Source organism: Mustelus asterias, unplaced genomic scaffold (genome assembly GCF_964213995.1).
Source record: "Mustelus asterias unplaced genomic scaffold, sMusAst1.hap1.1 HAP1_SCAFFOLD_3426, whole genome shotgun sequence".
In the NCBI taxonomy this organism is placed as follows: Eukaryota; Metazoa; Chordata; class Chondrichthyes; order Carcharhiniformes; family Triakidae; genus Mustelus; species Mustelus asterias.
Window position 1 is genome coordinate 27,571 of NW_027593371.1, and position 6,002 is coordinate 33,572.

The window sequence follows — 6,002 nt, forward strand, 5'->3', positions numbered from 1 at the left end:
TCTCTCTCTAACTAACAGCTCTCTCTCTCTCTCTAACAGCTCTCTCTCTCTCTCTCTAACAGCTCTCTCTCTCTCTCTAACAGCTCTCTCTCTCTAACAGCTCTCTCTCTCTAACAGCTCTCTCTCTCGAACAGCTCTCTCTCTCGAACAGCTCTCTCTCTCTCTCTATAACAGCTCTCTCTCTCTAACAGCTCTCTCTCTCTCTAACAGCTCTCTCTCTCTCTCTCTCACAGCTCTCTCTCTCTCTCTAACAGCTCTCTCTCTCTAACAGCTCTCTCTCTCTCTCTAACAGCTCTCTCTCTCTAACAGCTCTCTCTCTCTCTCTCTCTACCAGCTCTCTCTCTCTCTCTAACAGCTCTCTCTCTCTCTCTAACAGCTCTCTCTCTCTAACAGCTCTCTCTCTCTCTCTAACAGCTCTCTCTCTCTCTCTAACAGCTCTCTCTCTCTCTCTAACAGCTCTCTCTCTCTCTCTAACAGCTCTCTCTCTAACAGCTCTCTCTCTCTCCCTCTAACAGCTCTCTCTCTCTCTCTCTAACAGCTCTCTCTCTCTCTAACAGCTCTCTCTCTCTCTAACAGCTCTCTCCCTCTCTAACAGCGCTCTCTCTCTCTAACAGCTCTCTCTCTCTCTCTAACAGCTCTCTCTCTCTAACAGCTCTCTCTCTCTCTCTCTAACAGCTCTCTCTCTCTAACAGCTCTCTCTCTCTCTAACAGCTCTCTCTCTCTAACAGCTCTCTCTCTCTCTAACAGCTCTCTCTCTCTCTCTCTCTAACAGCTCTCTCTCTCTCTAACAGCTCTCTCTCTCTAACAGCTCTCTCTCTAACAGCTCTCTCTCTCTCTAACAGCTCTCTCTCTAACAGCTCTCTCTCTCTAACAGCTCTCTCTCTCTTAACAGCTCTCTCTCTCTCTCTAACAGCTCTCTCTCTCTAACAGCTCTCTCTCTAACAGCTCTCTCTCTCTCTAACAGCTCTCTCTCTAACAGCTCTCTCTCTCTAACAGCTCTCTCTCTCTCTAACAGCTCTCTCTCTCTCTAACAGCTCTCTCTCTCTCACAGCTCTCTCTCTCTAACAGCTCTCTCTCTCTAACAGCTCTCTCTCTCTCACAGCTCTCTCTCTCTCACAGCTCTCTCTCTCTAACAGCTCTCTCTCTCTCTAACAGCTCTCTTCTCTCTCTCCCTCTTCTCTAACAGCTCTCTCTCTAACAGCTCTCTCTCTCTCTCTAACAGCTCTCTCTCTCTCTCTAACAGCTCTCTCTCTCTCTAACAGCTCTCTCTCTCTCTAACAGCTCTCTCTCTCTCTCTCTAACAGCTCTCTCTCTCTCTAACAGCTCTCTCTCTCCTCTAACAGCTCTCTCTCTCCTCTAACAGCTCTCTCTCTCTCTAACAGCTCTCTCTCTCTCTCTAACAGCTCTCTCTCTCTCTCTAACAGCTCTCTCTCTCTCTAACAGCTCTCTCTCTCTCTAACAGCTCTCTCTCTCTCTAACAGCTCTCTCTCTCTCTCTAACAGCTCTCTCTCTCCTCTAACAGCTCTCTCTCTCTCTAACAGCTCTCTCTCTCTCTCTAACAGCTCTCTCTCTCTCTCTAACAGCTCTCTCTCTCTCTAACAGCTCTCTCTCTCTAACAGCTCTCTCTCTCTCTCTAACAGCTCTCTCTCTCTAACAGCTCTCTCTCTCTCTCTAACAGCTCTCTCTCTCTAACAGCTCTCTCTCTCTCTCTAACAGCTCTCTCTCTCTCTAACAGCTCTCTCTCTCTCTCTAACAGCTCTCTCTCTCTAACAGCTCTCTCTCTCTCTCTAACAGCTCTCTCTCTCTAACAGCTCTCTCTCTCTCTCTAACAGCTCTCTCTCTCTAACAGCTCTCTCTCTCTCTCTAACAGCTCTCTCTCTTAACAGCTCTCTCTCTCTCTCTCTAACAGCTCTCTCTCTCTCTCTAACAGCTCTCTCTCTCTCTCTAACAGCTCTCTCTCTCTCTAACAGCTCTCTCTCTCTCTCTAACAGCTCCTCTCTCTCTCTAACAGCTCTCTCTCTCTCTCTAACAGCTCTCTCTCTCTAACAGCTCTCTCTCTCTAACAGCTCTCTCTCTCTCTAACAGCTCTCTCTAACAGCTCTCTCTCTCTCTCTCTCTCCTCTAACAGCTCTCTCTCTCTCTAACAGCTCTCTCTCTCTAACAGCTCTCTCTCTCTCTCTAACAGCTCTCTCTCTCTAACAGCTCTCTCTCTCTCTCTAAGAGCTCTCTCTCTCTAACAGCTCTCTCTCTAACAGCTCTCTCTCTCCAACAGCTCTCTCTCTATCTCTAACAGCTCTCTCTCTCTCTCTAACAGCTCTCTCTCTCTAACAGCTCTCTCTCTCTAACAGCTCTCTCTCTCCAACAGCTCTCTCTCTCTCTCTAACAGCTCTCTCTCTCTAACAGCTCTCTCTCTCTCTCTAACAGCTCTCTCTCTCTCTAACAGCTCTCCTCTCTCTCTAACAGCTCTCTCTCTCCAACAGCTCTCTCTCTATCTCTAACAGCTCTCTCTCTCTAACAGCTCTCTCTCTCTCTCTAACAGCTCTCTCTCTCTCTCTAACAGCTCTCTCTCTCTAACAGCTCTCTCTCTCTCTCTAACAGCTCTCTCTCTCCAACAGCTCTCTCTCTCCAACAGCTCTCTCTCTCCAACAGCTCTCTCTCTCCAACAGCTCTCTCTCTCCAACAGCTCTCTCTCTCCAACAGCTCTCTCTCTATCTCTAACAGCTCTCTCTCTCTCTCTAACAGCTCTCTCTCTCTCTCTAACAGCTCTCTCTCTCTCTAACAGCTCTCTCTCTCTCTCTAACAGCTCTCTCTCTCTCTCTCTAACAGCTCTCTCTCTCTCTAACAGCTCTCTCTCTCTCTCTAACAGCTCTCTCTCTCTCTAACAGCTCTCTCTCTCTCTCTAACAGCTCTCTCTCTCTCTAACAGCTCGCTCTCTCTCTAACAGCTCTCTCTCTCTCCCTCTAACAGCTCTCTCTCTCTCTCTCTCTCTCCCTCTAACAGCTCTCTCTCTCTAACAGCTCTCTCTCTCTCTCTCTAACAGCTCTCTCTCTCTAACAGCTCTCTCTCTCTAACAGCTCTCTCTCTCTAACAGCTCGCTCTCTCTAACAGCTCTCTCTCTCTAACAGCTCTCTCTCTCTAACAGCTCTCTCTCTCTCTCTAACAGCTCTCTCTCTCTCTTCTAACAGCTCTCTCTCTAATAGCTCTCTCTCTCTCTAACAGCTCTCTCTCTCGCCCTCTCTCTAACAGCTCTCTCACTCTCGGACAGCTCTCTCTCTCTCTAACAGCACTCTCTCTCTAACAGCTCTCTCTCTCTCTGACAGCTCTCTCTCTCTCTCTCTGACAGCTCTCTCTCTCTCTAACAGCACTCTCTCTCTAACAGCTCTCTCTCTCTCTCTCTAACAGCTCGCTCGCTCTCTCCCTCTAACAGCTCTCTCTCCCCTCTCTCTAACAGCTCTCTCTCTCAAGGCTCTCTCTCGGACAGCTCTCTCTCTCCCTCACAGCTCTCTCTCTCTCTCTCTGACAGCTCTCTCTCTCTCTCTCTGACAGCTCTCTCTCTCTCTCTCTCTAACAGCTCTCTCTCGAACAGCTCTCTCTCTCTCTCTAACAGCTCTCTCTCTCTAACAGCTCTCTCCCTCTCTCTCTGACAGCTCTCTCTCTCTCTCTCTCTTACTGCTCTCTCTCGCTCTCTCTCTCTAACAGCTCTCTCTCTCTGACAGCTCTTTCTCTCTAACAGCTCTCTCTCGAACAGCTCTTTCTATCTCTCTCTCTAACTGCTCTCTCTCTCTCTCGAACAGCTCTCTCTCTCTCTAACAGCTCTCTCTAACAGCTCTCTCTCTCTCTAACAGCTCTCTCTCTCTCTCTAACAGCTCTCTCTCTCTAACAGCTCTCTCTCTCTCTCTAACAGCTCTCTCTCTCTCTCTAACAGCTCTCTCTCTCTGTCTAACAGCTCTCTCTCTCTCTCTAACAGCTCTCTCTCTCTCTCTAACAGCTCTCTCTCTCTCTCTAACAGCTCTCTCTCTCTCTCTGACAGCTCTCTCTCTCTCTCTGACAGCTCTCTCTCTCTCTAACAGCTCTCTCTCTCTCTAACAGCTCTCTCTCTCTCTCTAACAGCTCTCTCTCTCTCTCTAACAGCTCTCTCTCTCTCTCTAACAGCTCTCTCTCTCTAACAGCTCTCTCTCTCTCTCTCTAACAGCTCTCTCTCTCTCTAACAGCTCTCTCTCTAACAGCTCTCTCTCTCTCTAACAGCTCTCTCTTCTCTAACAGCTCTCTCTCTCTCTCTAACAGCTCTCTCTCTCTCTCTAACAGCTCTCTCTCTCTCTCTAACAGCTCTCTCTCTCTCTCTAACAGCTCTCTCTCTCTCTCTAACAGCTCTCTCTCTCTCTCTAACAGCTCTCTCTCTCTCTCTAACAGCTCTCTCTCTCTCTAACAGCTCTCTCTCTCTCTAACAGCTCTCTCTCTAACAGCTCTCTCTCTCTCTCTCTAACAGCTCTCTCTCTCTCTAACAGCTCTCTCTCTCTTAACAGCTCTCTCTCTCTCTAACAACTCTCTCTCTAACAGCTCTCTCTCTCTCTAACAGCTCTCTCTCTCTCTCTAACAGCTCTCTCTCTTCTAACAGCTCTCTCTCTCTCTAACTCTCGTCAGCTCTCTCTCTCTCTCTCTAACAGCTCTCTCTCTAACAATTCTCTCCAACAGCTCTCTCTCTCTCTCTAACAGCTCTCTCTCTCTAACAGCTCTCTCTCTCTAACAGCTCTCTCTCTCTCAACAGCTCTCTCTCTCTAACAGCTCTCTCTCTCTAACAGCTCTCTCTCTCTAACAGCTCTCTCTCTCTCTAACAGCTCTCTCTCTCTCTCTCTAACAGCTCTCTCTCTCTAACAGCTCTCTCTCTAACAACTCTCTCTCTAACAGCTCTCTCTCTCTCTCTAACAGCTCTCTCTCTCTCTCTAACAGCTCTCTCTCTCTAACAGCTCTCTCTCTCTCTAACAGCTCTCTCTCTCTCTAACAGCTCTCTCTCTCTCTAACAGCTCTCTCTCTCTCTAACAGCTCTCTCTCTCTAACAGCTCTCTCTCTCTAACAGCTCTCTCTCTAACAACTCTCTCTCTAACAGCTCTCTCTCTCTCTCTAACAGCTCTCTCTCTCCTAACAGCTCTCTCTCTCTCTAACAGCTCTCTCTCTCTCTCTCTAACAGCTCTCTCTCTCTAACAGCTCTCTCTCTCTAACAGCTCTCTCTCTCTAACAGCTCTCTCTCTAACAACTCTCTCTCTAACAGCTCTCTCTCTCTCTAACAGCTCTCTCTCTCTCTCTCTCTAACAGCTCTCTCTCTCTAACAGCTCTCTCATTCTCACAACTCTCTCTCTAACAGCTCTCTCTCTCTCTAACAGCTCTCTCTCTAACAGCTCTCTCTCTCTCTCTAACAGCTCTCTCTCTCTCTCTAACAGCTCTCTCTCTCTAACAGCTCTCTCTCTCTAACAGCTCTCTCTCTAACAGCTCTCTCTCTAACAGCTCTCTCTCTAACAGCTCTCTCTCTCTCTAACAGCTCTCTCTCTCTCTAACAGCTCTCTCTCTCTCTCTCTCTCTAACAGCTCTCTCTCTCTAACAGCTCTCTCTCTCTCTAACAGCTCTCTCTCTCTCTCTCTCTCTAACAGCTCTCTCTCTCTCTAACAGCTCTCTCTCTCTAACAGCTCTCTCTCTCTCTCTAACAGCTCTCTCTCTCTCTAACAGCTCTCTCTCTCTCTAACAGCTCTCTCTCTCTAACAGCTCTCTCTCTCTCTCTCTAACAGCTCTCTCTCTCTCTCTCTAACAGCTCTCTCTCTCTAACAGCTCTCTCTCTCTAACAGCTCTCTCTCTCTCTAACAGCTCTCTCTCTCTCTAACAGCTCTCTCTCTCTAACCTCTCTCTCTCTCTAACAGCTCTCTCTCTCTAACAGCTCTCTCTCTCTCTCTAACAGCTCTCTCTCTCTAACAGCTCTCTCTCTCTAACAGCTCTCTCTCTCCTAACAGCTCTCT